This window comes from Gopherus evgoodei, chromosome 3, assembly GCF_007399415.2.
Source record: "Gopherus evgoodei ecotype Sinaloan lineage chromosome 3, rGopEvg1_v1.p, whole genome shotgun sequence".
Taxonomy (NCBI): Eukaryota; Metazoa; Chordata; order Testudines; family Testudinidae; genus Gopherus; species Gopherus evgoodei.
Window position 1 is genome coordinate 37,484,275 of NC_044324.1, and position 23,598 is coordinate 37,507,872.

Genomic DNA, 23,598 nt, shown 5'->3' on the forward strand with positions numbered 1-23,598 from the left:
TAAAAATGTCCATCTATATCACAGGGTGGTTCTGAAACTACATTTGCTAATGTTTGTAAAGCTCTCTGACATTGTAGATACAATACAAGTGCAGAGAGTTATTAATCATCCAAAAGAAAATTTTGACATATTGTACTTTGGTTATTGTTGTTTGTATTCTAGCAGTAGTGAAACACTGTCCAGTTCATCTATGCTGCTGGGACCAAATCTTGCTTGCTGTTTTCTCTGAGTAAGGAGAGAATAAAAATTGAGTAAAGGATTTCAGGATTTGATGCCTTAATAATTAACAGATATTGGAAGGAAAAAAACAAAAATAAAAATGAAAGTGTCATTCTTTTTAAAATGAGGTATCAATGCTTTAGGCTTGTTCATCTCCTTTCAAATGGAAATATGAGCACTCGTAATATATTTCAATTAATATATGAAAGTTTAGCATTTTTCACATAGTTATTGCTGTTACTATTTCAGAATTGTTTTTATACACCTCCCTCATACTGTCCTTTTTATGACAACACCATAATTATTTTAAACATATCCTGTCCTCTACATAGTTTATAGCAGGAGTAATGAGAATGTTAATTAGCATTATTGGTCCTGTATATGGAAAATTGATCTGGTGATGAAAAGAACAGTGTAAGGAGCAGCACAAGGGGCCTACTTCACAGGGATTAGATCAGTTCCTTGCACTTTCCATGGTGTTTTTCATTAACCCATTGATAACCAACCTATTAGTTTCACATTTGAAGCAGCTATGCTGGAGGAACGAATATGGCTTACTGGGTTGTTAGTATGATTGATTGCTCAGAAAGAGCTCAGTTAGTTGTGAGCAAAGGTAGGTAGACATCTCCTGACTGTTTGTTTGGTGCCCTGTGTGGAAGATCCGTTTAGTAGTTTCAATCCAGCACCCAATGGACAAAGGTACACACACACCCCAAAACCCTGCATTTGGCACTAACACTGGAATGCTTGTTGTCAGTCTCAGTAGAGAAGTCAAGGATTGACTGACCATGATGGAGACTAAGTCTATGTCTACACTGCAGCTGGGAGGTGTGACTCCCAGTTTGGGTAGCCAGACTCACATTAGCTTAGCTCAAGCTAGCACGCTAAAATAGCAATTGCAGACATCATGGCACTAGCATCTACTCTGGTTAGCTGCCCAAGTCCAAGCCCACCCAACACCTGAATCTGAGCTTGGGTGGCTCACCTGAGCACTGTCCATGCTACAATGTTCAGGCTTCTGTTTTTAGCATGCGACATTGAGCTGAGCTACTGCAAGTCACCATAAAAGGGCCTAGTTCCTCACCCACCTACATGTGTGCAACTCCCAGCACCCCACATATTGGGACACATTGGCAGAGCAGTGAGAAGAAACTTGTGCTGCTGTTCATGCTTTAAGAGGTATGCCGACACATATAGGACTTAGGACTGGTCAACTGGCTATCTTCCACAACCAATACATTTCCAAACACAATTTTTTTTTTAAATAGCTGTTGTTTTAAACATGGTAAGGAAAATACTGTGGTAATGGATAAAGTAACTTCCACCAACATGGTATTTGAGGGCAGACCAATGTAACTTGTACACTGAAGAGTAGGAAGATATGTGCAAAACTAGGAAAACAAGGAACTGGGGAATATACAGTAAAACGGATCCCCTCCACTCTATTGTCAGCTTCCTGTTTTTCCTTTTGCAGCCTTTTCCATCTACTGGTATAAATTACACTTGTGTTATGTACCCACTGAATTCCATATAATCCATGTTACCCTAATATACCATTTACTCCTCTTTCCCAGACTCACTATAATCCACAACCCAACATCTCTAATGCAAATGAATTTGGCTCCTATCCATGTGACTGTCCCAACTCCCCTCTCCCAAGCGCTGAAGGGAAATGTTTAAGAAAAAAAAAACCCTTAGATTGCCCTGTAATACTATTTGCTGCTGTATTAGAACTATATGACTCAGATTTGTAATGTGCCAACCCAGTAAAATGAATAAGAAAGCCCTTTATACACTTAAATTGCCATTTGACTGCAGCTATCAGAGGTAATTATAGGTTTTATGAAGTCATAATAGAAGTATTTTCTTTTGAAAAAAATGTAATTAAAAGTCAACCAGGCCACTGCTAATACCTTCTGTTAAAAGCTACAATCATGTGGAAACTCCTAAGTAGCAAGAAAGAGATAAGCAGGAGAGGCCACTCAGAGCAGACCGAAACCAGTATGTGCAAGAAGGGAGAAAGAAATAGAAAGATGATGGGCCTAAGGCTGCTGGAGAGGGAGCTGAAAATAAAGGAACTGGGTTAGGCAGGAGACACATGCTGAAAGAAAAATGACCAAAACAATAGGCGGCATCTGAAGGCGAAGAGACTACCTAGTGTAGGTGAATGGTCTTTGTCATAGGTACATAAATATAATATTCATTCTTATACAGCAATAGCCACCACTTACAGAGCTCCTCTCGCATGACAACACAAACTGTTCTTTTAATAAGGTGCTCTTTTATCAGGATAATATTAAAATGTTGTGCTGTGCAAGGATAAAGCATATATTCAGAGTGAATAGTAATATTTATCCTGAGTTTCCTGAATTGTACTATGAGACAGCTCGCCTTCTGTTTCATAATGATGTTCATGTTAACAAATCTGCTGAATTCCTCTGTTGGCATGTTTTTCTTTCCCAGGACTGGAACACTGTGAAGGTTACATGTTGGCTCAGCTTCAAGTTTCATGACAGACTTTCAATCAATGACCCAAGATGACCCTTTCTTTACAGGAAGCAAACTAATAGGCTTTAGTGATCTTTACCTGCACTCACTGATTGTGAAGCAAACCAGAGAGGCCTAAAAATGAGCATCCATAACTTTATTCATCTGCCTATTGGATATATAGGGGACCAGTCCTGTCAAAGCAAGGAGGGAAGGAAACTATGCTCTTCAAAGTGAAAAGGTACCATTGAAAACTACACACTGGAGGCCAGTTCCATAGACTAAAATAAGGAGAATGGTATTGATCAGGAAGCTAACAAATCGTCTTCCAGCATTCCCCCTTGCACACTTTTCTAGTGTCATCCAACAAGTATGGTCACGAAAAACCAGAAATTCTTAGGGCACTGGCAATGGAAGGCTCTTTACTTTTATGTAATGATTTCAAATCCAAGCCATGTTCTTAGTGATTTAAAAGGCTGTTAACCCTGATGGCTTTTTGGTGATCTCTACTAAGTTGATCTTCTCAAGTGACTTCCTGGTGCTATCCACAGCATAAAAAATAACAAATTGGCACTCGCTGGCTGCCTTCTTGGCAGTCTCAGTATGGAAGCCAACGAACTGAATGAGAACAAACTGAATTACCCTCTCACCACTTGTGGTCAGGGTTGTATGAAGCAATTTTGCATTGTTCATGTTGTACCTCTTCAGTAAATAAATGGAGAAGCTCATTCCTCAAGGCTATCACCCAGGATTAGGCGTGGAAGATATCTGTACCCCCGGACCTCTTTGTCATTCTCCCTGGATAAATTCCATTTTGAACCTGTCTGCCAGGGAGATATTGTTGGGCCACATGGCCAGTTGGAGTAGGACTTGGGAGCCCTTGGTTTGGTAACTTGCTGTGTGACGCTGGGCAGGTTACTTAGTCTCTCTGGCCCAGATCTTGAAAGGGAAAATGGAAGTTAGGAGCTTAAATACCTTTGAGGCTGTGTCTCAGTTCCCTGTCTGTAAAATGAGGGTAACAATCTCACACGGGTGTTGTGAGGAAAATACATTAAAGAAGCACTCAGATACTAGGAAGATGGCAGCTTTGTAAGTTCTATAGATAGAATTAAGCTGCTTGTCTGTGGAGTCCAGGTATATTTCTGAACTCTTGTGGGCTTTGCATTATGTATATTGCGACATCCAGGATTGGACTCAGTGTGGCCCAGGCAATAATTATACTAAAGATTGGTGTCATGAAGCATAGGATATGATGGCTTTAATTAAACATTTTGGATCTACTCCTTGAAATTGTAATATTTATGATATTAGCATTGACAAAAACTTGGCGCATTGCTAGTGATTTTTAGGAGGTAACAGCTTACAGATTGTGTTGTTAGTCCTTTGGTACAGATTTGCCTGAAGGCACAGCGAAGGAGGTCTTCAGAGAAGTAACCTGATACATAAGACTTTGCTTGCAGGGAGTGGACATTAGTAACAACAGTTTCAAAGCAGATGCCAAATACCCCATGTGGTTTTGTGGGCTAGCCATTTACTGATTTGGCATTTCTTCCATTTGCTGGGCCATTGGTACAAAGAATGATGTCATGTGAGATCCATCTTTCACAAAGCATGGATGCAAATTCCATAACCTGTTATGCAGGAGGTCAGGCTAGATGATCATAATGGTCCATTTGAGTCTTAAAATCTGAGCCTATTTAGAAATGTGGCAGACAAATTAAATAAGAATATTTGGATCTGAATCTGTACTTTGCACTACATCTCAGATAATTACACCTTATTTTTATTCATTTTTTATGGAACAGTCATCCTGGATTCTGCAAGAGGGATGGAAGATGGGATCCTGATTCTGTAAGTATTTGTGTCCTAACCGACACACATTATAATATTCTACTAATTCCACAATGTGTAAATTCCATATTTCAGATTTTTTTTTTCTTTCCTTTATTTTTCTTTCCCTGCTAGGCTGAGAATGAGCACGTACCCTGATTGAGCTACACAATAGCTATGCAGCAGCCTGACTATGCATGATTTATCCTAATATAGCTAGGTAAAGTACATTGCCCTTATAGAATTTACCATTTTATCTCTACAGAAAAAATTAAATTGGTTGAGTTTGAGTGACCTTCATTTCTTTTGTATGCTCTGCTGGTATTAGCTGATAAGGGCATTCTGGCAATCCACCTTGGTGTTGAGTGATGTTTCCAATGCAAAAATCATTTATTTATGCATCAAAGTCTAGTGGTTTAGCTCTCCAGATTCCTAATCCGAACACACAGACACAAATATATTGGTATATTGTGCTTCACCTTCCTGGAATTCCCTGTCCAGTGTTACGATTGATGATGTACCTGTCAAAATTTAAATGGCTGCTGACTGAATATCTGAGCTGAAATAGTTGTTTCAACTATCCTAATTAGTTCTACAGTTGTTGCATTAATGGTTTCACTATCTTCTGTAGGTCAACCTTGGTTGTTGCATGAGTCTGGTCCTTTCTGTATATCTGATCTCATAATTACATGAATGCTGTCTTGAAAAAAACACCCTAATAAATGAAATGTTTGCCGTCAAAGATTTATTTTATAATAGATATAATAAACTCCTTAGGTAACATTTAAGCTACTGTAGGTTGGTCTAGAGGAGACCTGGGTTCTATTCCCATCTCTGCCGCTGGCCTGCAAGGTGACTTTGGGCAAGACACTTCTATGTCTATGCCTGAATTTCCCCATCTATAAAATGGGGATAATGATTCTGTCCTCCTGTGGAAAGGGTTTTGAGATCCATGAAATTATTATTATATGGCCTAGTCTTACCCCCTCTTCTTCTTCCCATCCATCAGCTTCCCCAAAAAGGAAACATTCCCTCTGAAATTAAATGCTAAATCATATTCCAAGATAGAGAGAGATTCTAGGAAGTTGTGTATGGCAGACATAGCAGAAATCCCTGGTTAGAGACACAGACCCATACACAAGGTCGACTCTCTCTTGTAAGAAAGAAAGAAAGAAAGAAAGAAGCCATTATATAACAATAGATTTAACATACGTAACTTGTTAAAGAACTAAAGAACTATAACTGTGAAATCACTTAAACAGATTCAACATTCCACCCAATACATTCAAATATATCACATCTATCCTCCTCCAGGAAATGAAATGGGTTCAACACCTTCAGAACTAAGTATGGGATAACCACCAAAAATCCAGTTACAAGTCAAGTCTTTCAAGGGGCTTGGGTTTTCTTTTGGGATAGCATCTGCCACTATTTTCAACACTCTCCCAAGAAAGTGGCATGTCTTCAGCAATGTCTGACTCAAAACATTCTCTCAGATGATGTTGGTTGTTCAGCACTGCTGCTTTCCAGTATAAAATTATTGCTTGTTGCTTCAAGTGGGGGTGCTGATGTCAGAACAGTTGGCAATTCTCTGAATTTTTCCTCTTTTGTCAGTCACCCCATCACTCCCAAATTTTGCAAATGGTCAGAGTGTTGGTGCCACTTGTACTGTATAGGACAAAGGACCTTCTTTGTGCAATTTCCGGAAGCCATGTAGTTGGTCTCTGATAACTACGCACCGACACTGGCCCACTTGTAGCTGACAAGGTACACTGATCCCTCTCACACAATTTCTGACATGTAAACATAGATCTGACTTTAATAAGTCCAAGCATGACCTGAGATTTTGCCCATAAAAAGCATTGCAGGTGTTTGGTTCATTGTGGAATGTACTGCATTTCTACATGCTAGCAAGAAGCATGCCAGCTTCTGCTGTAATGGCCTCTTCTCATCTTTCATGGATCACAAGATGTCATAAACAGATGGTTAAGGGTTAATGCCTCTTTTACTTGTAAAGGGTTAAAAAGTTCACCTAGCCTAGCTAACACCTGACCAGAGAAACCAATGGGGGAACAAGATGTTTCAAAAGGAAGGAGGGAAGTTTTCCCTTTGTTTAGAGTTTCAGTTTTCAGCCGGAGTGAAAAAGATCAAGGAACCAGCCTCTTATCAGAGTAGTAAGTTTTAGAAAGGAATAAATAGGTTTATGTTTATTTCTTTGTAACCTGTCTTATGCAATTAGGGGTAGAATCAAATTGAGTATTTTTTGTGTAACTAAATTTGTGCCCAGGGGAACATCCTCTGTGTTTTGAATCTGTTGTCTGTGAGAGTAGCTGGTATGCTAATCTCTCCCAGAGGGTTTTCTTTTACCTTTGTTTTTTTAATTAAAAGCTTTTTTCTTAATACCTGATTGATTTTTCCTTGCTTTTAGATCCAAGGGGATTGGATCTGGACTCACCAGGGATTGGTGGGGAAAGGAGGGGGGATGATTAATTTCTCCTTGTTTTAAGATCCAAGGGATTGGACCTGGACTCACCAGGGAATTGGTGAAAGAGTCTCTCAAGGCTACCCAGGGAGGGGAAGGTTTTGGGGGGAAAGGGAGTGATCCAGATACTGAAAATTCTGGATGGTGGCAGCGATACCAGATCTAAGCTAGTAATTAAGCTTGGAAGTGTCCATGCAGGTCCCCACATCTGTACCCTAAAGTTCAGAGTGGGGAAGGAACCTTGACACAAGATTTATTTAAAAGTTTGTTCAAACCTTTCAACTAAGCCATTTCTGGTGTGTGGTATGGTGGTGAGGTGATATGTCTAATACTATTTTTCTTCTTGAACCACCAAAACACTCCTGAACTGAGTACCACTACACTCGCAACTTGTCCTGGCAGTCCAGTTCTTTCAAACAAACTTTGAAGTTTGTCTTCTGACTATGCAGCGGTAGTGATTTTCATGCAAAAAACGTCTGGCCATTTGGAATGGGCATTGACCACCACTAGATACATCATTCCCAAAAATGCTCCTGCAAAAATCAATATGCAGACATTGCTAGGAAGCTCAGGGCCATCCCTAAGGATGTAATGGGGCTGGTTTAGGCATGGTCTGTGCCTATTGGCATCCTAAATATTCCTTAGCAAGCTGCTCCATTTGTTGGTCAATGCCTGGTCACCATACAAAACTTCTGGCAAGTGCCTTCATTTTTTACTACCCCTAGGTGGCCTACATGGAGCTCCTCTAAGATTGTGTGCAATTTATTAGGTATAACAATAGGAATTCCGCACAACACATCCTTGATATATGGTAAGATCACTTTTGAATGCATAAAAGGGTGCCAGATTAGGGCTGTCAGTGTATTTCCAGCCCTTCAGAGTAGCTTCATAAACATAAACTAGTGCGGGATCACTCTGGGCTTTTTGCTTGAATAAAACTACAGGTCACTGAGGCACACTCAATCTGAAAGAAGTTGGCAGATTCAATACATTCTCTCTTACAGGTTGCCCTTCAACTACCAGGGGCAGGAGGGAGAGCCCACCTACATTTGCGTGCATTTCTGTATTTTTGAATTTGATATCATGGATGTAAACAGATGAGAAGTGAGCCCAGTTGCATATGTGCACAGAAACTCCCTTCCTCAGAGAATGGATTGCTGCTAGGGACTGGTAGTCCATGAGAAGGGTGAATTTCATCCGATATAGATAATGGTTGAATTTCTCCACACTCCATTCCAGACTTAAAGCCTCCTTGTCTAATTGTGCATAGCTACATTCTGATGCTGTGAAAGATCTGGAGGCAAATGGTACTTGCTGCCATCTGGCATAATGTGTGATATAACTGTCCCAATTCCATGTGAGGAAGCATCCCATGCTAACTTGATAGGCAAGAATGGGTTAAAGTTCATAAGCACGCTGTCTGAGGTGACCAATTGTTTGGTCACAGGTTCCAGGAAAGCTTTTTGACATTCACATGACCAGTCTGTAGAAAACAGTTCAGCAGAAACAATACAGTTGCGAGTTTTGATACAAATCAGCTACACTAGTGAATAAATCCTAGAAATGCTCTAAATTGTGACACACAGTTTGGCAGTGGAGGTTGCAGGACTTCTTTAATCTTCTGTTGAGATTTATGCAGGCCTTTTGCATCAATAGCATGCCGGCAATAACCTATTGAGTCCTTAAAAAATTAGCATTTTATGCAATTGGCTCATAACCCATATTCATCTAGACATTTTAATATCCTTTTCAGGGTTTCCAGATATTCTTCATCACTTCCACTGGTCACAATAACACCATCCAAATAACACTGTGTTCTTGGAATACCTTGCAAAACTTGGTCCATTGCCCATTATCATGTAGCAGAAATTCAAGAAAAACCAAACACTAGCCTGTTGTACTGGTACACATCCTTCTGTGTGTTGATTGTGAGGAATGCCTTTGACTGTTCCTCAGCTTCTATCTAGCAGTAAGCCTGTGACAAAGCAATTATGCTGAATCATCATCACTCTGGCAGAGTATCAAAAATGTCTTCAATTTGAGTCAGGGGATATTTTTCAACTTGCAATACAGAGTTTATGGTGACCTTAAGATCGCCACACACCTATACGGACTCATTTTCTTTCCTTTTTTTTTTTATTAGTTGGAATGATAGGTGTTCCCCATTCACTCCAGGCTACTTTTGAAACTGTGCCCTCTCCTTCCAGGCATTCCAATTCACATCTACCTTTGAGCAAACACTGTAAGGAACAGGCTGAACTTCGTGAAGTTTGTGCTGTGCTTTCTTGGCTATGATTATTTTAACATTCATGTGTTTTGGACTTCCTATGAACTTCTTGAATACCCTTCACATCTCTCTTAGTAGCCCTCCCAACTGTAGTTCAACTCTTTTAGTGGGTTCTGATGAAAGAAACTGCAGCATCTTTATAGATTTCCAATCCGGAGAAACCTTATGTAACCATTCATAGCCCCACAGGGCCAGTCCCCCTTATAATGACATATAAGTCTAATAAACATTGCTTACTGTATACTCCATATTCACCTGCATTAATCCAGTTGGCACTATCTTTTCTCCCATATAAGTTTTTAGTAACATTGGTGTCTCCCTCAATTTGGTATTTTTAGAAGTGTTCTCATATTCCAAATGTGAGATAACAGGCACTGTGGAGCCCATGTCCAATTCTATTTTGAGCATTTTTCCCATGACCTGGGATATCAACCAGATTGATGGCTTGTCACTTTTTCCTCACACTATATATATTTATATATCCAGGCTGGTTGGGTTGCCAACTTTCTAACTGCAGAAAACTGAACACCCTTATCCCACCCCCTACCTCACCCCTTCTCCAAGGACCTACCCCTAGCCCCACCCCTTCTCTGAGGCCCCTCCCCCATTCACTCCATCTCCCCTCCCTCCATTGCTCACTCTCCCTCATCCTCATGCATTTTCACCGGACTAGGGCAGGGGGTTGGGATGCAGGAGGGGGTGAGGGCTCTGGTTAGGGTTGCAGGCCCTAGGGTGGGGATGGGGATGGGGATGAGGAGTTTGGGCTGTGGGAGGGGATTCAGGGCTGGGGTCGTGGATTTGTGCACAAGACCAGGTGTGGGCTCTGCAAAGGAGTTTGGGTGTGAGAGGGTGCAGGGGCAGGGCGTAGAGGTGCGGGTGTGAGCTCCGGGCAGCTCTTACCTCAGGCAGCTTACAGAAGCAGCCAGCATGTCCCTGTGTCCACTAGGCACAGGGGCGGTCAGGCAGCTCTGCGCACTTCCCCCAGCCACAGGCGCCACCCTTGCAGCTCCCATTGGCCACAATTCCTGGCCAATGGGAGCTGCAGAGCCGGCGCTCAGGGCAGGGGCAGCGTGCAGAGCCTCCATGATCACCCCTGCTGGGACAGGCTGGCTGCTTCTGGGAGCCATGCATGTCAGGGCAGGCAGGGAGCCTGCCTTAGCCCCGCTGTGCTGCTGACTGGACTTTTAATGGCCTGGTCAGAAATGCTGATTTGAGCCACCAGGGTCCCTTTTTGTCTGGGTGTTCCAGTTGAAAACTGGACACCTGGCAACCCTAAGGCTGGCTAATCCACTCTTGCAGTCTGTGTCACTACTTCCTCTGTCTACAAAGTGTACATTGATACTCCTTTTTCTATATCCTGATTTGGTCTCTTCCTTATTTTTTAGTGTGTCAAACCACTCAGCAATGCCCTTTTTTTATCACAGCTTTTGCAATATGCATCTTTTAATCGGCAATCACAAGGAGCAGGAAACCCTTTTCCATACGAATAACATGTCTGTTTGCTGAGTGGACTGGCTCCCATCTTGGGTTATAGATAGTTTGTGTTCTTACTTTTATTTTAGCTCCAGTATGCAATTCTATTACATCCCTTGCTGCAGTTTCCATTACTACTCCAAGTTCTGCTGCACAAGATAAAATTTTCCTCACTTAAGAGCCTTTTCTGTGTGCTTTCGTTAAACAGTCCACACAGATATGTCTTTCTTAGGGCTTTGTTAAGCCCATCCTTATAAGCAGAGTGTTCTGACAATCTTTTTAACCCTGTTGCAAGAAGGAAATAGATTCACCTTCAAGTTGATTCTGCTTATGAAACCTGAAACTTTCTGCTATAATCTGGGGCTTGGGTGCACTCTCCGTTGGAAGGTTTTGCTTCCTGGCTTCTCTGGGGTGATCAGAATGAGCACTAAACTATACGTTTTTCCCTCCCATCACACTCAGTAATGTTGCTACATGTTTTTCTGAGGGAATCTCATTTATTTCAAAGTGCTGCTCCAGTCTTTCTATAGATGTGGGCCAGTTCTCCATGGCCCTGTGACTGGACTTCATTTTTCTAGGAGAGCCTGCTAGAAGCTAGAAGAGAACTGTTGGTGAGAACAGACCAATGATGGGGACCCCTGATGAGAAGCAGGCTTGAACAGTGGACCTTGGGCAAAAAGAGAAGATCCAGCTTGGTCAGGAGCCGAGCCTAAAAGCAAGAGGGTTGGTGCTGGAAAGTGGATCCCCTGGGCAGGGGTCAGACTCCTAGGCAAGGAGGACTGGTGAGTGAAATCTCACAGGGAGCCCTTTTGCGAGAGACCTGATTTGTATGTGCTGGTAAAAGCATTATGAGACTGGCTGCTCTCAGGAAGAGAGGCCTGGAGAGTAGGGCCCAGGGTCACAGGCAAAAAGAAACTGGAAATAAAGTTCTGCTATTGACTCTTGGGTGGGTTATTTGGAGGTGATGTCCCTGGAGATGGGAATGGGAAATCTCACTGCAGATTTATATGTTTTACTGTAGGAATTGGAGAATGGTATTTACTACAAGGCTTTGGGGAATCTGCTGCACTGGCATTTATGAATAAATTATGCCCAGAGATACACTTTGTATCAGCCACTGAAATACTATGTTCCTTTCATGGGCAGACAAAAAGGGAAACTGAAGCTGAGTGCACCTGTCATGATGCTGCCTGACACTGGAGGGTGCTTGATGCATGGCCGTCCTGCCATAAACATGCTCAAACTTTGTTTTGGAGTGGGGTGTTTTCTGCACGGAGGTCAGATGTAGAAAATGTGATTATATGAGAAACCTGACCTCTTTTAATTTATGCTGAACTGGATGCCCATATGGAGAAAACCAAACTGGCTCACGGGTGGCTGAGTCACCGAACCAGGACTCAGTTATACAAGTGAAGTCAGAGGCTCCACCAGAACTAAATCAGGGAGCTAGAATTAGCCTCAGGTTATGCTGCTTCAGCTAACATAGGCTGAGGCCCAAAACCCATATGGTGCAGGAGAATTGGTCAGGAAGACAGTTGCAGTGGTGAAAAGTCTCAGCATTATTCTGCACAGTTGGACCTACTCTGAGACCTCTGCATAGCCTGCAGCTTGCCCCCACAGCCGGGGTTAAATGGTGTGGGGGACTTCCTGCTGCCTCTCTGCACTAGGATCAATTTCACCCTTAATACATCCATCCCAGGCTAGTGTAACATATTTTAAACTCGGACTCTAGTTTGTGGATTCTTTATTACCTCAGATAACATGAACACCAGTAATGCAGAGCAGAGAGAGACTCAGTGGTCTGTATGAATCAGGGCTCAAACTAAAATGTCTGCCCCTCCCTCCCTCCCCCGCAACTATCTCAGGCAGCAGGAGCAGAGAATGTTGGGAAATTACAACCTCTGGGAACACAGTGAGGGTGGGGGTATCCAATAAGTTCAACCATCATGAAAACTTTAGTTATCAGCATATATGGTCATAGCACTCCCTTTATCTCTGGACAAAGTCAGAAGCTATGAGTGGTGGTATGTTGTTCCTGTGGCCAAGACTCATGACCAAAGTGACAAACAATATATTTTGAATACTCAAGCGCCATGTGAAAGTGATTAGAGGTGACTCTTCCAGAATTATTATTATCGTATCTCCACAGAAAGGGAGGTGTTGACAGAGCTGTCTCAAGCGTGATGCACAAAAGCTAGCACAGGTGGAGATCTGCTAGGAGGAAGCATTCACAACATCTGCAAACTCCCCAAAGACAGTAGAACATATGAAGTTGGTGAGAAATAGAAAATAAGGTGAGAACTGAGGGGGGCAGAGTTGTAGATGACTTATCAGACAGATGCCTGATTTCATTGCTACTAGTGGCATCATTATAGCAGAAAAAAAATTTCAGCACAGACATAACAGCACAGACATAACATAAGGCCAAGAGGGCCTCAAATCTAGGCCTGCAAAGCAGCAAACACCTCATGCTACCACCCAGCAGCAGCTGTAACCAGCTTGTGCTCTACTAACTGCAGCCTGCTATGGACACAGACCACGGGAAGTCGTGCATCAAGGAGTCTGAAAGGGAGCAGCCTCATGGTTCCTGATTGGCTCCTCACCCTGTATAAACCCAAGGGGCATTCCAGGAAGTATCCAGGCAACAATATAGATCTCCTGTTGCTGCCATAACCATTCGTGCTCTTGAACTCCTGGCTTTTACCTCAGCTTTATTTGGATCTCACCTCCTGACCCAGACCCTGAAACCTGACTCTGACTCTGACCCCTGGTATCGACCCCAGCCTGGGACTTGGCTACAAATTCCTCTGTTACTCAGCCTCAGGTCTGACCCTGTTATGACCCTTGGTCCTGACTGCCCTTGTCAGTATCCTGTCAGACAGTTACTAAATATCAATTGTACCATTTTAAGTGAGAAAAGATGGTTCAGTTGTTAGGCCACTTGGGGGACCTGCATTTAACTCCCTTCCTAAGTGATTTTGGTCTCGTCACTTGGAATAGGAACCATGAAGGGACTTAGGCATTGCAATGCTGAGCATCACACTGCCTAACTTTTAGGGGCCTAGAAAATTAGAGGAACAACACTGATGTCCACAAAACTGAGTTAGGTGCCCAGGCTCTCTATACAATGAATGGGGAGAAATGGGCACTTAAGAATACAATCCAGAAAAGCCCGTGTGTTAGGCAGGGAAACTACTAAACTAGCTAAAGCGAGATGCAGATGAGACAGTGTGTGCCAAGGCCTGCCCCTCTCTTAGAGATGGGCACTTCCCTGCAGACATAGACACCTGTCTCTGCTTAGTGATCCACAAATGGGAACCCATCTCCTAGAGTCAGGCAGCTTAAGCACCTAATCAGTTTCTTGTGGGAATGAGTTAGGTACCTGCCTTGCTGTGCACAAAACAGACAGAGGAGAAGGCAGTCTACTGACTGTGCCTCTATGGATAAATGCTTAAATAGTCATGGGGAAGGAAAAGAAAGAGAGAGTGAGGCTGACTCTCTAATCCATTGGTTACAGCACCCACCTGGGATGTTGTGACAGAATTAACCTGAGGCTGATTCACCACTCTGTACACTTGGTAAATGTCCCTGCATGGGACAAATTGGGGGAGATAAATGATTAGGACTGGATGATAAACCAGTTAAGGAGGGGATTCAGCTCATCAACTGCGGACTATTAAAAAAGAGACAGGAAGGGTGAGAGGAAGGCTGGAATGAAGGGCAAAGAAACTCAGGATCTCAGCTAGGTAAGAGCTCTCTTCCCTTGTGCTAAGGGGTATGCTGAAGCTTGGGAAAAAGCTTTATGGTGATGAGATAGGATGCTGCACAAGACAGTGTAAATAAAGTACACTGTGGTGAACTTACATAAGAGTAGGAGACTAACAAAGAGACTAACAAATTTATTTAGTCTCTAAGGTGCCACAAGTATTCCTGTTCTTTTTGCAGATACAGACTAACACGGCTGCTACTCTGAAACTTTTCATAAGAGTGTGTGAGGACTGCTTGCAAAGAGAAATCCAGTATGAGGGACCATGCCCTGTGACAGAGATGGGAGAGTCTAGCCCTAATCCCCTTGTTCCAGCTACTCTCTTGTTATTTATCCACAGTAGAGCAGTTCCAACAGGAGAGACTGAGGAAGCCTCACGTCAGAATATCCCATCATTTAGTGGTTAGATCACTGCTCCTGAGAGGCATTCAAATTCTTCCTCTCTCCCCATCTGCTTTCTCTTCTCCTCCTGGGGCAGAAAGGGGACAATTGAACCTGGGTACCCCACATCCCAGGTAAGTATTCTAATCACTGTACTAAAAGGTGACCACCACCGACTCCAGCCAGAATTTGAGTGGGATCTGGTCTAGTAGGGCTCTTAGCATGCCTACCAGATTGGGCCCTACAGGTGGCTTAAGTGGACAAACTTCCATCTTCTGTGGTTCATGAATGGCTCTAGATCTTGGTGCCTTGGTGCCTAGGTCTGGGGTTTAGACATCTTTTGTAGATTGCATCCTTAACCTTTCTTTGTCCCCGTTTTCACCACCACCACTCTGTGAAAGGAAATAATAGTGCTTCCTTACTTCACAGGGATGTTATGAGTATAAATGTATGAAATATTGTGAAGTGCTCAGATGCTACGGCAGTGGAAGCTGTGTGAGTACCATAAGTAGACTTTAAAAACTGAGATCTCAATGTATCTTCTTTGTTTTAAAAAAACACCACCACTGTTTGGAAATTCTGAGCGTACTTTCAGTGCATAAGGAACAGTATTTCTATAATTAGAACTCAGGAGACCTAAGGCCAGATCCTCAGCTGGTATGAATCAATTTACCATGATTGATTTCAACAGACCGATGATTATCCTCTCTTCCCCCCATCCCCTACCCCAGTTGAGGATCTAGTCTCTGATTTTTATTCCCAGCTCTGCCCCTAGCTCCTTGACCCTGCTTTCCTCCATCTATAAAATGGGAATAAAGCTTGCCCTTCTTTGCAAAGTGCTTTGAGCTCTATAGATGAAATGTTCTTATTCATAGTCTCTGTCATTTAATTATTGTTTATTATTATGTAATTACTGTAGCCAAAATCACAGTTTTCTGGGAGTAACATGAAACAACTTAAACCATTGTTCTGACTGATTTGGGTATCAAACCGAGTACTATGCTAACAGACATCTAATGCTGTCTATAGCTGGTAGAGTGGCAGACTTCTATTCATTGTGAACATAGTCCCCACTGGGATCAATTTAGTTCTTCATTCACACCACACAAAAGAATGTGTCAATATCACTAGCGATGACGTCAGTACAGTCAGCTGCAGAGAGCCCTGAAGAGTGCAAGCACTCTAAATTAGAATAGCCACCAATAACATGCTTCCCCAATTAAATCATTTTTATCCAAAACTAGGGGGTCATGTTTGTTAAAGCGATGCTAAAAACAGCATAAAAAGGACTTAAGAATATTCAGACTTTGGAATAAGCTAGGGAATCCTGAGCATAGGGAAACCTCTAGTACGGAACAGTTATTTTGAATAAATATTCAAATCATATGATGTACATCAGTAATAGTGCATAATTCATTATCTATGGCACATTTTTTTGCTGAAAGGGGGGGCAAGTGCTATAAGGAAATGGCACAAATCCAGCTCTCTATTACCCTTGGGCAACACAATGGAAGTCAGTGTGGTTCCCTGGTGTAACTTGAGGGCCAGATTTACCCTATTTTTAAAAAACTGGCATTTGGTATACATTTCTCGTGAGCATTCCACATCTCCTGCTCAATTGTGTCCTTGAGATTCTTGTTTAAGTGACAAGCTGTCAATCTTCTTAATACAGAAGAAAGGAAGCAATTACTACTGTAGTAGAGAAAGGGTCATAACTAACAAAATTTCATCAGTTATTTAGACAAGCTCTTTGTAGCAAGTACTGTATCTTTGTGTCTTGTATAGCACCAAACAGTAACTAGTTTAAATAATTTGACTGAATTTGGTGTTCATTAAGGTGCCTCTCCAGTAACGCACTTAAAATGTGCTTAACTTTAAGCACACGAGTAGTCCCACTGACTTCACTGACACTACCCACTTGCTTTAAGTTAAGTGCTTTGCTAGACTGGAGCCTAGAGTCACATTCAGGGCCTACTTTAATCAATGGGAGCCCTTCAATTGACTCCACTGGATCAGTCGCTAACAGGCTGGATTGACAGCCTTAGAAACTGAAGTCCTCTATTTAGCTGTAACAAAGTTAAATCAGAGGCAGCAGCAAAAGCTTCTCCACCTGAAGGGACCAATTTTAAAGAGCAAGACAAAGTCTCCGTGTTCACTCAAGTCTGTGCTTCAGTGCTGAAACTTCCAGCAAAGGTGCCAACTTGTGCCCACTGAGAGGGATAGCAATCAAAAAATGTAGCTAAATCCATGTTGGTTTGAATAAGATCAAACTGATAAGTGATTTTTTTTTTAAGAAAAATAGCCAAAGCCTACTGAAGTCAATAAAAAGACCTCTATTGACTCCATTGCGTTCTGAATCAGGCCTAAATTGTCAAAAGGCCTGATCTTATGCACTCTGAAGTCAATGGGAAAACTCTTGTTGCCTTCAAGAGCAGCTAGAACAAGCCACCATAAATGCAAATTAATCTGTATGCTTAGTCTTAAAATGCAATGTGAAAAAAATAAGTAAATTTAGGTTATTTTTAATTATTTCTCCCCCAATAAAGACTAGCAGTTAGTAAGCCACTGGCTTATATGCTCTTCTCTGTGGCACTGAAATGGTCACTTCCTGCCTTTGAGCTTTCTCCTGGGAAGTGTGAAACACCTGCTGAGTATCTGCCACTCAGGGCTTGGCTACACTGGAGAGTTACAGTGCTGGTGGGTGACTTTATAGCACTGTAACTTACTGCCTGTCCACATCCACACTGGCAAGGCACATACGCGCTGTATCTCCCTGGCTACAGCGCTGATTTCACTCCATCTCGACAAGGGGAATAAAGAGAACAGCGCTGGTGCTGCAGCACTGGAGTGCCAGTGTAAACAGTGATTAATCTTACTACGCTGTAACTGACCTCCGGAATTTTCTCCTAATGCTTTTAAGTAAGGATAACACTCTTTGTTTTGTTATGATGCCTCTCTTTGTTTTGTTGTGAACTCAGGGCTCCCAGAGCTGCTTATCTAAAAAACAAACACAGCTACTGTTTGCTTGAGCAGAGGCAGGCAGGATTTGAATGTCCATAGCTAGTGTTTGCTTGAGGAGAGAAGCAGCACGGCTTGGGCGGGGGGGGGGGGTCTGTTTCGGAGCAGCTGCTTATCTGGTCTGTGAGGGGAAAAAAAACAAAAGGCTATTTGCATTTAGTGAATGAGAGGTGGGGGAAGGGGTCATAACTTGCAAGGCAGGGAGCTGACCCACAGGGTCAGCTCCAAAAATCTACTCTCTCTCTCCCCCACGCTCCCAGTCACACTCCACCCCACCCCCCTCTTTTGAAAAGCACGTTGCAGCCACATGAACGCTGGGATAGCTGCCTATAATGCACCACTTCCAACACCACTGCAAATGCTGCAAATATGGCCACACTACAGTGCTGGTGCTTTCCCTACACAGCTGTACAAGACAGCTTTAACTCCCAGCGCTGTACAGCTGCAAGTGTAGCCAAACCCTCAGTGAAGTCAGATACTCAGCACCTCTCAGAGTGGGGACTGAAATCAACAGGAAATGAGGAGGCTCAACCCCGAACAGGAGCTCTCACAGGCTTGCTGCCAGATTCCCAATGACAATATTGGAAAATATCCTTTCACGTGTACATAGAGGAAGGATGATCCAGTGTTTAGAGCACTGGTCTGTATATGAGAGATGTGGCTTCAGTTCCCTGCTCAGTCAGACTTCCTGTGTGTGACCTTGGGCAATTCACTTAGGGGCTTCGGTTAATAGCACTGTCCTACTTCATGCGCGTGTTGAGGATAAATACACTGAAGATTGTGAGGTGCTTGGTACTATGGTGTTGCGGGGCCCTATAAGTACCTTAAACAGACAACCGATTTGAGCATGCTGTAATCTGAGAAAAGTGAGCTTTGCTTTAGTGTAACTGAGAAACAGCAGCAAATGCTTTTTGTTCCGGAATGTAACATTTGTTACCAGGGTCAGCTGCTATCTTATGTTCTAGTGTGGCTGATGCTGATAATGGCACTGGACTCCAAATTTCCTTGGTGCAGAGAGATTTTGCACTAGCTGCATCGCCTAAAACTTATCTTGTTGGTTAAAGCAAATGAATTCCCTAGAGGCTTGGATTCAGTTTGAGGGTTCCTCAGCGCTCAGGGTAAATTTGTTCTTTTATCAAACTTCTCTACTCTGCTGAGCCAAACGTGTATGTATTAAGTTATTTGTTTGTGATGCCCCATCTATTGTAGAGGCAGGTTGCCATGTTGTGCAGGAGTAAGGGCCTTTGTGGATTACTATGGAGTCAGTGCAAATACTGTGGATTGCAGTCACTCAAATACTATAATCTGTGCTAGAAATTAGTACCATTATAGGTGGTACAAAAAAGGTAAGGCGTCATTTAAGAGTTTGTCAGGATCTGGCATGGAATGATTTTTAATGTTGTTTATCATAAGAACATAAGAACGGCTGTACTGGGTCAGACCAAAGGTCCATCTAGCCCAGTATCTATCTACCGACAGTGGCCAATGCCAGGTGCCCGAGAGGGAGTGAAGCTAACAGGCAATGATCAAGTGATCTCTCTCCTGCCATCCAGCTCCATCCTCTGATGAACAGAGGCTAGGACAGAGGCTAGGGACACCATTCTTTACCCTTCCTGATTAATAGCCATTTATGGACTTAGCCACCATGAATTTATCCAGTTCCCTTTTAAACATTGTTATAGTCCCAGCCTTCACAACCTCCTCAGGTAAGGAGTTCCACAAGTTGACTGTGCACTGCGTGAAGAAGAACTTCCTTTTATTTGTTTTAAACCTGCTACCTATTAATTTCATTTGGTGACCCCTAGTTCTTGTATTATGGGAATAAGTAAATAACTTTTCCTTAACCACTTTCTCCACATCACTCATGATTTTATATACCTCTATCATATCCCCCCTTAGTCTCCTCTTTTCCAAGCTGAAGAGGCCTAGCCTCTTTAATCTTTCCTCGTATGGGACCCTCTCCAAACCCCTAATCATTTTAGTTGCCCTTCTCTGAACCTTTTCTAGTGCTAGAATATCTTTTTTGAGGTGAGGAGACCACATCTGTATGCAGTATTCGAGATGTGGGTGTACCATGGATTTATATAAGGGCAATAATATATTCTCAGTCTTATTCTCTATCCCCTTTTTAATGATTCCTAACATCCTGTTTGCTTTTTTGACCGCCTCTGCGCACTGCGTGGACATCTTCAGAGAACTATCCATGATGCCACCAAGATCTTTTTCCTGACTCGTAGCTAAAATAGCCCCCATCATATTGTATGTATAGTTGGGGTTATTTTTTCCAATGTGCATTACTTTACATTTATCCACATTAAATTTCATTTGCCATTTTGTTGCCCAATCACTTAGTTTTGTGAGATCTTTTTGAAGTTCTTCACAATCTGCTTTGGTCTGAACTATCTTGAGTAGTTTAGTATCATCTGCAAACTTTGCCATCTCACTGTTTACCCCTTTCTCCAGATCATTTATGAATAAATTGAATAGGATTGGTCCTAGGACTGACCCTTGGGGAACACCACTAGTTACCCCTCTCCATTCTGAGAATTTACCATTAATTCCTACCCTTTGTTCCCTGTCTTTTAGCCAGTTCTCAGTCCATGAAAGGACCTTCCCTTTTATCCCATGACAGCTTAATTTACATAAGAGCCTTTGGTGCGGGACCTTGTCAAAGGCTTTCTGGAAATCTAAATACACTATGTCCACTGGATTCCCCTTGTCCACATGTTTGTTGACCCCTTCAAAGAACTTTAATAGATTAGTAAGACATGATTTCCCTTTACAGAAACCATGTTGACTATTGCTCAACAGTTTATGTTTTTCTATGTGTCTGACAATTTTATTCTTAACTATTGTTTCGACTAATTTGCCCAGTACTGACATTAGACTTACCGGTCTGTAATTGCCGGGAGCACCTCTAGAACCCTTTTTAAATATTGGCGTTACATTAGCTAACTTCCAGACATTTAGTACCAAAGCCGATTTAAAGGACAGGTTACAAACCTTAGTGTAGGTATATAGCACTCATGGGTGTAGGTGTATAGCACTGTTAGAACTGGTCACATTCTCAGTCAGACAGGGACTAGTAGCAGCCGGACAATAATAAAGGGTATTATTCGTGCAAGGCAGAGACATTCTCTGTGACTAGAGAGAGGTGTTTATAGACATAAAAGGAATTTTAATGGAAAAATAGGCTGACGTTATCCAGTATTTTTAAAGAATCAAGGGCTATAATTCTGACAGTTCCCTACAAAACAAATAAGGGAGAGTGAGAGAGAATGGAGCTGGCAGTCAAATCAGTGATAACAACTGAAACCGAGAGGAAGTCAGAATTCAACCACAGGCATTCAAAACTGCAGCCCTTTGTGAGATAAATGGACCCTGTTGGAGAGAATCTTCTTTGCGTTCCTATCATCCCTCTAGGCAACGATGAATCTATTCTTCTTAGCTAGTGATTCTGCAATTCTGCCAGCAGCTCATTTTAATAACACCTGGATCTCTACTTCTGAGAATCCCAGAACAGCAGCTACTGCCTTGCAGCTTCCTCACTGTCTACCCTCCCAATGCTCTCAGGAGACTCTGGTTTTTACAGTTGATGTCCCTTGAAGCCTCAGAAAGAATTAAACTGGCATTGCATTTTCGGGTAAAGCAATAGCTGCAGCCCCAGCACAATTTTTCTCCTAAATCTTAGACCCATTGGTTCTTCAGTAAATCAATCTTAAAGCAGAAGAAAGTGAAATGGCTGGAAATCTTCCTGTCTCCAATGTTGTTTAAAAATGTACAAGTAATATTAAAAATGCCCTAACAACACTTAAGTGCTATACTTTCTATGAAGTGCTGTTTATCTCCTGATTCAAAAATGCTGTGGCTAGACATCTCCTGCTGCTTTTGGTCACACGGGACTGATCCAAATGACTTCTGGGGCCAAAGTTTTGACCCTGCAGTTAGTTGATACATTTTAAGTTAATTTAGACATGTAAGAATACAAATTACCAGAGCCATCCGACACTTAATTGAGTGCTAAGAGTGATCTGTTAAGGTCTGGCTGAAGTCAGTCCCTTAATTTGCACCTGGGACAGGAAGGGATCCTTTATATGCAAAACAAATACACACGCAAAGCTTCAAAGCTTTACACCTCTATAGCTCCTTTCATATGAGGCTCTCATAAGCATCATTTGTATTAAAATAGGGCCATGAGGTCTCCGAAACAGATCAAGGCCACACCGTGCTAGACACTGTATGCAAAAAAGTAAAAGATGGTCCCACAGAGCTGGAAGCCTAAAGGCAAGATGCAACAAGGTGGTTTTAAACAGTGATAGCAGGGAGAAGGGAAAGATGGATCAAATAACAATATACACAGTGGTATAGACCAGCTAAACACAATGACTTCTGATTCAGATGAAAAGATTTTTTAGCCTCCATCTACTTCCATGTTTTCAATCACTATTTGTTTATTTTATCAACCTTAATTAAGCCTCATTATCCCTATGAGAAAGGAAACTAAATACAAAAGGTTATAGGCTAGGTCCTCAGCTGGTGTAAATTGACGTAGCTCTGAAGTCACTGGAGTTGCATCAATTTACACCAGCTGTGGATCTGCATATCTGTCTTCTGGGCTATAATGTGTATACAGTCAAGCTTGTAGTTTTACCACAAGTTGCAGCAAAATATGAACAAAGCCCCAGGGCCTGTGGGGCACATTAGACCTAAATTATGTTCTAGGAACCTGGAATTATGCAGCAGGAATCCTGGGACTATACACTCCCCATCAGCCAGTCCAGCACAGTCAGTGTAGTATCCTTGTATCATTTATTTTTATATTAAGTTCACTTTATTTCACACTGTCCTGAACTTTCAGTGAGCTGTAATCTTCTGTACTGGCAGTGAATGCTTGCATCATAGAAGTGATCATGGGGAGGAGGAGTTTTTGACACCTGAATCATGGAAACTTTTAGAAGGTGTGGCAGGTGATCTTGGATTTTGGCGCACACCAGGCAAATGAGTCTTTTTTTTCTGGGGACGAAACGCATTCATGCCTTCCCCTTCTCCCCTCCCCCTGTCTCTCTTTTGGGGCCCTATCCAATGGCCACTGAAATCAATGGGAATCCTTTCACTGAATTCAGTGTACATTGGATCTGGCTTGTGGACAAGGACAGTGGTGATGTTAAAAAAAATTGTGGAGAATGGAACTTAAATTTCTTAATCTCTAACTGAAGTATCCTTCAGTTACAGCTGCCTTCCTCCCATATACCAATATCGGCCACAGCATATAACAATAGAGAATATTAGCTTGACACTTCTGCTAAAATAGAATTATGACCATTACCAATTCTGCTCTTTCAATTGTCATCATTAGGCTTAGGAGTTAATGCCCCACTGAGATGAATTCACACTTCTGTCAGAGCTACAGGTACAGGCTCGTGCCTATATTACTACACTGGTTACATTCTCCTCACATTTTGAAGGTTTTCTTTATAACTATGATGTCCAGGCACTTAATATTTTTCAAATAAGAGCTTAGTACAGTTCCATAGAAAAGCAGTATTGCTGATATAAGCAGGGTCAGAATGAGCTGAGAGGGTTACACTGATTATAACTGAACCAATACAAGCAACAGGCTAGCTAGCAAATGTTGCTATAGGTAGGATCAGCTAC

At 42.3% G+C, this 23,598-nt stretch overlaps 2 long non-coding RNA genes across 2 annotated transcripts in view; one reads left to right on the forward strand and one right to left on the reverse strand.

The window, feature by feature from the left end:
• The window catches only part of LOC115649514, an 88,264-nt gene extending 83,507 nt beyond the window's left edge, over positions 1 to 4,757 (forward strand). The window contains exons 2-4 of the long non-coding RNA XR_003999843.1: positions 2,683 to 2,947; positions 4,512 to 4,557; positions 4,672 to 4,757. This is a non-coding gene — a long non-coding RNA (uncharacterized LOC115649514). The remainder of the gene's footprint in view (positions 1 to 2,682; positions 2,948 to 4,511; positions 4,558 to 4,671) is intronic.
• Positions 648 to 17,734, reverse strand: LOC115649515. Its single transcript, XR_003999844.1, has 3 exons — positions 17,588 to 17,734; positions 14,209 to 14,213; positions 648 to 657 (listed from the first exon to the last, which is right to left on the reverse strand). It is a non-coding gene; the product is annotated as an uncharacterized LOC115649515 (long non-coding RNA).
• Positions 17,735 to 23,598: the final 5,864 nt, after the last annotated feature.